The following is a 9085-nucleotide window of genomic DNA, read 5'->3' on the forward strand; positions in this document are numbered from 1 at the left end:
GAGTGCTGTAGAGGGGTGTCAGGTAGGGGAATCATGGGTATGCAGTAATGGGCCTAAGTGTGCAGATGTTGGTTGGCAAAGATGTATTAGGCCCACCCCGTGGAAGTAATTAATATTCCTATGTGGGTATAGCAGATGCCCATACCTCCCAAACCTTAAGAGCACATCTACTGGATAGTCCATAAACCATTGGGGGAACACATAGGGACTATATCAGTGAACTGTACCCGATTATCATGGACGTCCATGATTACGAATCAGAATATAACACAGTCCCAACTAAACCCTTCCAGAACTAGTGATATTAGGTGGACATGTGGCGGAATACACATAATGACTAATGACAACATGTATGAGTCATAAACAGCACGTACCTCGACAAATGTGTATGAATCCATATGCTCTGGGACTGTCAATGTGTCAGTTTAATAGTACCAATCATCTAAATGTGTCCCTGAGGGTGGTATGATGTGTCCCTGATTCATTGTTCATTCTCCCCCATTTATATGTGAAGTCTGCTAGTGACGGAAAGCGCATATTCCGCCAACTACCTTAGGTAGATGATAGCATAATAGGTTGGATTTACCACCTGTTCACCTTTGCGAGGGACACTCCACTTTGGGCAGTTGTGTCCTGCAAAATAAATGTTACTATGGCACATGGCCTGTGATTTAGGGCAAAAAATCCATATATTGTCTATAGTGGTTGCATAAAATGATTATGTTGTCTCTGAAACACCTAGATGTTATAGGAAACAGCATTAGCAACTATAATACTACAAGAATAACCTTTACTTATGCAAACCGGTGAAGTAGTCTATTTTCTACTGGCTGTGGGTATGTGTTGCCTTGCCAAATCTGACATCTCTACATATAGGTTGTATAGGGCTGCCACCTTTCCAAATGGCCAAAGTGGAACCTGCTCCATAGAAATGTCAGATGTACCAGGTCAGAACATACCTACAGCTGTGCATAGTACAGAACTATACGTATTAGCACAAATAAAAGTTTAGTCTAGTAGCAGTCCATTTGCTTATGCTACTTCACATAACATATAGAAGTGTCGTATATACAATAACTGTTACTTGCAACTATTAGAGAAACGTAGAATATAGTATTGTCCTGTAATCAGGACATTTGCTATGTCTTGATTATTTTCGCATGACACATATCCCTAAGGAGGGACTGTCCCATGCAAAGTGGGACAGGTGTTAATCCTAAAGTCTCACCTCGGCCAATTTAAAAGGTGGCAAAACTACACTAGATATGCAGTAGCATGACCCGGAAGACAGACGTGGGTCCCAAAACACATTTACTTGTCTGCATTGCAGAGTATCGGTTCTCGTGTATCAGCCAGATGGGAGCAGATTGTATGAGGAACACCCATATAATATAATTAACTCACTGGACAGGCCACCAATTCCGTACAGTAGAACGCCATGTTGTCGCCTAATTGTCAGCCATACCCGATACTGTAGTCATGTAGTCCGATGTAATAGGCATAACAAGGGATCGCACCCACCAAGCGTGAGTGACACATGCAAGCACCAATGTCGGTGCATGTGCAAGTGAGGGAGCGAGTGGGTGTAAGCGTGTTTGGCTGCCAGTATGCGAGTATTGCGCTGGTAAAGAAATGTGAAGTCTAACCAAGTGTAAGAAGCTGTAATCAGAGGTCAGCAGTGCTTAACACCACGCAAACCCATGCACAACTGCTCCCAACTGCTTCAACGTGCCTTACTCACTTCGTATCCAATGGGCTTGTTCTGGCCACAAACAAATAACCGTCCTTTGCAAGTGTTGGTAGCTACACCCTGTGCACACAGCTAATGTGAATTACCAATACAGCATGGCACATATACAGACAATAGACAGTACCACACACATATCATACAGCACAGTCATCCAACAGTATAGCAATGTACCAGCAGATATGTCCGAACCACTGGTGTTTGCAGACCTGGCCGTCTTGTGTTTATGTGTGTGAGCATGCCCAGTATGACCATTCCACATGTTGTCAACTGACATTGCCGTCATACCTTCATGTGTTTGAGCATGCCCAGTATGGCCAGCTGTATCGCATGTGTTACATGTCCAGGTAGTCAGTACTGTGGTGCCGACCTCTGCATTGTACACTGACAGGTGGCATGCTGTGTCTGCTTGGTATCCATTGGTCATGTGGCATTGACTGTTGCTACATTTCTGCACAACGTGGGGGTCATCCAACTGTATCCACATTCCTACACAGCACCGGGGGGGGGCACATCTGACTGTTGTTACATGTGTACATTGGAAAAGGGGCACACCTGACACTTGTACACTTTTGCTACTACTGTACTGGTATGTCAGGTACTCCATTTCATTGTGTAGACCTACCTATTGTGCTGGCTAGAGGCATACCAGTGTACTCCAGATCTTAGCTTTAATTACCAACATATTAGTTTCAGACATCCTAGCCTTCACAACCTACATCCAACTGCCTGGCCTGCTATAGTCTGTCTGTGTGAGTCTGTGGGGGGGCATCTATTAGGCATATTCAGAGGCCATAGTACAGCCTTTGTCTGTGTTGGTCTACACCTGTCCAGTTGATTGAGACTTGTGTGGGCTGTATGGACACACATGATGCTTAGCCCATTACCTGCAGTGGGTATGACACCCTGTGTACTACTGGCTACTATGATGACCCCGGTATGTGCTACAGATGCCATGATGCCACTATGGACATCTACTGTCCACTGCCTTAACATTCAGCCATCAAATTTCCTTGCATGCTCACATCCAAACCATAGCTACAGGTAACACATTCTAATACAACTGCCAATTGATAGGTTGATTGACTTACCTTGAGGGTGTGCCAGACCGGAGGATGGTGCTGGGGGGCTGCCTATGTCTGATGCACACAGTGCACTTCCTATACATGGCTGAGCACAGGTAGTATCATGTTTGGCATCCCTTTTACTGTCTGTGTGAGTCAGACAGGGTGACATTCCCTAGGTACCTACTGTGTCAGTGCATATGCTATGCGTTGCCGCTTTGCCAAGGCCAGGTCATACTGGGCATGCCTCCTTCCGCCTACTGGGTCTGGCTCAGGTTGTTCCTCCTCCGAGTCACTCTGTGCCTGTACAGGCCTTGGCATTGGTGGGGGGCTGTATGGCCCTGCCCCATGCTGTTCCTGCTGCAGCTGTTTCCGCAGGATCATATTGTATAGCATAGCACATACCATAACAATTTGGGTGCATGTAGCTGGTGAATACTGTAAGACTCCACCGGATGTGTCTAGACACTGGAACCGTGATCTGAGCATCCCAAACACATGCTCAATTATATGTCTGGCATGTGCGTGTGCCTCATTATGGTGTAGTTGTTCAGGTGTGTGTGCATTTCTGATGGGTGTCATCAGCCATGGCTCCAGTGGGTACCCAGCATCCCCCACTAGGTGACCGTAGGGGATGTCCATATTGGCAAAGCTGTGGTACAGCTGCGTCAAATGCTATATATCGGAATCGTCATAGCTTCCAGGGCAGCCAGCACACACATTCAGTATAATGCTCTGGGCATCACATACAACCTGGCAGTTGATGGAGGGGATGCCCCTGTGGTTAATGTAGGCCCTACCCTGCTCACTGGGTGGTGCTTTGATGCATACGTGCATGCAGGCTATAACACGACTACCCCATGGTAGTCTGCCATTTGGTGGAAGAGACGCATATTGCTGGTCAACACCTCACGTGTGTTGAGGAAATGTACGTTCTGACTGGCATGTGGTGACATGGCATCCAGGAACTGGAGAAATACCTTGGATGCAGATGCCTGTGAGATCCCCATGATATCTCCAGTTGTGCTTTGGGAGGTACCTGTGGCTAGTATACATAGGCCTGCACATACCTTGGTATCCACTGGGATGGGTTCCCCTTGACCTGTTTGATGTATCAGGTGTGGCCGGCACAGCTCAACAATCTGCTGTAGGAGGTTTCTGTCCACTCCATACTGCTCCACTATCTCCAGCTCATGTAGCCCCTGGTAAGTTACCCTGGGTCTGCCCAATCTTCTCTGTCTCCTCACTGAGGGTTGTTTGGCAGCATTCACATCCTCACCACCCTCAGCCTCCTGCACATGGTCTATGTTACCTGCTGCAGCCCTTCTCATTTCATTGGATTGTTTTGTAAAATGTCCCCGCATGTATACACCGGTGGTGTAGAGTGTGGGAAATCCCGAGGGTATGGTGCTTGCTCACTTTATCATAGTGTTCTGGGCTGGGCTGGGCCTGTAATCTGCTGATTGCGATAATTATCACCTGTTTGCCCAGCTTGTTCACCTTGACTACTCTCCTACTGCTGTTGTCCCTCCCAATTGCACTAGGCAGGTATAGACACACCCCTAGCTTAGGTGTGCTAAGCCAGGAGCAATCCCAAGACACAGGGCTCCAATCTATGTACAGTATGTCTGACATCCCCCCCATGCTTTCACCTATATTCGAGTCCTGCACCCGGCTATCTATACACATACACTTTTGGGATCTGCATCACACCCTAGGGATAAACGGGATTCACTATTTTCCACCTCGTTTGCATAGTATTGTCTTCTAATGCATAGTTACATGACCCATACTGTGCCTCCCTAAAAATAACCATTGCTTACTGTCATGCAGACCCGCACACAACTGGTTAAAAGCAACTTACTATCACTGTATTTGATGTCCCTTGTTCTTCCCAGCAACAAAACAACTGGCCTCTGCACAGCACCCTGCACACCACAGATGATGTGTGTTACCACAAAGCCATGGCAGATATACATGCATCTGAGGTTATCATGTACAGATCATTCAGCACAGGCATTTAACAGTATAGGACATGTATTCCATCATGTAGATTTATGTGTGCTAATGCCCACATATACATATATATATATATATATATATATGTATATATATATATATATATATATGTATACACATATACATACATACACATATACATACACACACACATACGTAGATATAGAATATATATCTAAACAGCAGACCACGTGACACCAAAGCATTAGACAAGAATGAAAAGGAAACCACATGTGTCTCTTGCATTATGTACTGGTGTTACTATCAAGGCAAGTGTGTTTCTGTGCATCACACGGGTTCAGACTGTATTAAGGGTAAGATTAGGGCTGCTGACATTACTCACCAGACCTATTGCCAAATGTATGTGTATGTCTTGCCAACCCAGTTTCTTGGCCGATTGTGACATTTATAGCCACTATATAGGAAAACAACAAAATGCACTTCTCAACACATCCAGTAGCTCGCCACTCACAGACACCAACACATAGGCTATGACTGCCAAACACACATACCTGTCATGCCTTGGAATAGAACACATACCTGTCTATTCTATCACACTACAACATTACGCAGTTACAGAACATGCTACCAAGATTACTGGGACACAACACTCCCAGAGGTGTACTTCTAGGTGGGTGACATCATCAGCAATGGCGAAGTTGGCAATAGGGATTGTATGGAGTGTGAGCAGTCTAAAAGAATTATTCTGTCCCCAGGCAGATGGAGACACACACGCACACACACAGTTGGCATTAGAACACAGACCTATCACACTACAGCATTACACAGTTACAGAACTCGCTACCGAGATTACTGGGAAACAACACTCCCAGAAGTGTACTTCTAGGTGGGTGACATCATCAGCAATGGCAAAGTCTGCGACAGGTATTGTATGGAGTGTGAGCAGTCTAAAAGCATTATTCTGTCCCCAGGCAGACAGAGTCACACACACACACAGTTGGCATGGCTGGGATTAGAACACACACCTAACTACCTTATCACACTACAGCATTATACAGTTACAGAACATGCTACCGAGATTACTCGGACACAGCACTCCCAGAGGTGTACTTCTAGGTGGATGACATCATCAGCATTGGCAAAGACGGTGATAAGGATTGTATGGAGTGTGAGCAGTCTAAAAGCATATTTTTGTTCCCAGGCAGACTGAGACACACACACACACACACACACACACACACACACACACAGTTGGCATGGCTGGGATTAGAACACACACCTAACTACCTTATCACACTACAGCATTATACAGTTACAGAACACGCTACCGACATTACTCGGACACATCACTCCCAGAGGTGTACTTCTAGGTGGATGACATCATTAGCATTGGCAAAGACGGTGATAAGGATTGTATGGAGTGTGAGCAGTCTAAAAGCATATTTTTGTTACCAGGCAGACTGAGACACACACACACACAGTTGGCATGGCTGGGATTAGAACACCAACCTAACTACCTTATTACACTACAGCATTATGCAGTTACAGAACGCACTACTGAGATTATTGGGTGACAGCACACCCAGAGATGTACTTCTAGGTGGTTGACATCATCAACATTGGCAAAGACAGCAATAGGGATTGTATGGAGTGTGAGCAGTCTAAAAGCATATTTCTGTCCTCAGGCAGACAGAGACAAACACATGCCAGTGGTGGGATCAGGACAACTGCCTATCTACGGACCACTATTATAATACTACATAGATATGGATGCTGGCAGTTATGATGTACATACCTGTGAACCTGTGTGTTCAATGTAGGAATCCATCCTTAAGTGGGTTATGGCCATCTGTTGACTGGACGACTACTATCGCTATACAGGGTTACAATGGACATGCTCATACACATAGAAGCACATAACCGACACAAGGTGTCACTGGGCATGCTCACACAGTAGCACACGGCCATTTGGAATGCACTATGTGTCCATCTACACAACGATATACTGGGCATGCTCACACACTTAGTAGCACAGGGCTGTTTTGTATGCAGTCTGATTCTAAACACGGAAGGGCACAGTAGCCATGCTATTACAGTTAGACGTGAACAACATATTGTAATAGACTCCGGTGTCGATAGTTCTCATTGTTAGCAGGAACGCTGCACTACATATATCTGACACCGGTCTTCTACACAACATCTGCTGCTGTCCATCACCTTAGATGTACCAATCTAAACCTGGCACACTACTACCACCCGTGGTGATGTCCTGCCAGGACTGGCTACTTCACCCATATAGTGCCATTCATAGTCGAATATCCTGAGACCAGGTTAACACCCTGACCTAGAGGACAACTGCATTGTATGTGTATGCTAAACAGTGCTAGATGTGTAGCGTTCCTAATCACAGCTGCCCAATGTAGATCCAATAATGGGGAATACTGACATCTGTGCAGTGAGGAACACCTGGCTGAAGGCTCAGTTGTGCACAATAGCACTACCACTGTATACCTCAGATACAGACATGTGGGCCATAACACCGTTACGGACCGCTCCAGGTGGTGGTGTCCCCACGTACATGAAGGCCACTCACATGTACTGACCAGTACACCCTCAAAAGGCATCACAGATGTGTCAGGTGCAGACCACAGTGTCAAAAACCACATTCTAGGATGTAGCCCTCAGACATCACCATGTCCTTGAACCAGCAACACACATCCATACCTGTGGTAAAACATATAATAGTACAACACCATGTGACCCATGACCAGTGGACTGTACCTAGCTCTACATCAACTGTGCAGACTACCCATGTACTGACACAGTTGCATCATGTGTTACGCAATGCAATGATACCACTGTTCGTAACCAGGTTGGATGTACACATAACAGGTGCCCTGGGTCATATACAGCAGTAACAGATGACTGTTGCTGTACACCAGTAAACACCCTCATGTTTGGATATGATATACATGTACCTGCCATGGATATGTACATGCCACACACACACAACACATATGTACATAGCATAGCTGTTGCTGTCCTTCATGCAGACAAGTGGCTACAGCAATTACACACATGCACATGGAAGGTAGGTCCATGGCTGTTGAATGCTAACAGTACATAAGGTGTAATATCAATGTTGACTGAGTTAACATTCCCTCTGTACTGGTTACCCATGACAACTATCATATCATACAACAGTCCATGTGTCATGTATGTCATCACACATGTCCACCAATTGCAATGCCTACAAACATGGCTAAATGACAGGAGTGTAGGACCTACACACGTACATGTAGTTGTGTGCATTCTGCTACCATGTGTGTGCAGTAGCTGATGTTTGCAGGTGACGTGTGTCTTACTACAACATGCAGTTGCAATGTAGCCCCATCATTGCCAACTGTATATGGTGATATACTGACAGTACGGTAAGATGTACATCAGGTATGGACGGAAGTGTGAACATAACTAACTGGTGGGCCATCTTTGCAGATGGTTGTTTGCTGAAGACAGCTCACAGGTGTGTCACAAGCCATCTTACAATAACATGTGCAAACACTAAGCTATGTTTCTCTTAATTGAAGGGGAACACATACAACCTACACAGCGGTCAGGGTGTCACTGGCTGTAAATCACTTGACACCTGTAACACTTAAGACCTCCTGTCTGCATATATCAGCACAATTGCCAAAGGTAGCATCAGTACACATTGTAATGTGGGCAATACTGCTGAATGTCTGTCATATGTATCATAAGATAGCAGGTGTTTGATTCACAGTACTGCCATGTGTGTTTGCTTGTGTGTCCATATATGCCACATATGGTGGGGAATACATCCCAATTGTTACTCACTCTCCTGTACACTATTGTAGAAATCTGTATATACACTGCATTGTAGAAAGCAAGACATAGGCAGGGACAGGGTGTGTATCACACACGTGAACTATCTGTATGTGCATGACATAGGTGCATTCAATTGTGGACTCCACAGTGTGTGTGTGTATGTATGTATGGCTGTCTGGTCCATGGAGTGAGGATGTATGTTACCATAGTGAACAGATAGGACCCCAACCCCTCCAGGTGATGCAATCTACTACCCTGTTGATGCCGTCGATCTTAGGCATTACTGACTACCTGTACATGTGTATTCTCTGTGTCGCATCATGTGGGTGCACAGTACTGTAATGGTGATTACCACATAGGCAGGGGTCCTCACCTCAACACTATCAAGTGTGTGTGTGTGTGTGTGTGTGTTACAGTGTCGATGACCCCGTGAGTGTGTGTGTGTGTG

Source organism: Protopterus annectens, chromosome 2.part2 (genome assembly GCF_019279795.1).
Source record: "Protopterus annectens isolate FY-2018-M chromosome 2.part2, PAN1.0, whole genome shotgun sequence".
In the NCBI taxonomy this organism is placed as follows: Eukaryota; Metazoa; Chordata; order Ceratodontiformes; family Protopteridae; genus Protopterus; species Protopterus annectens.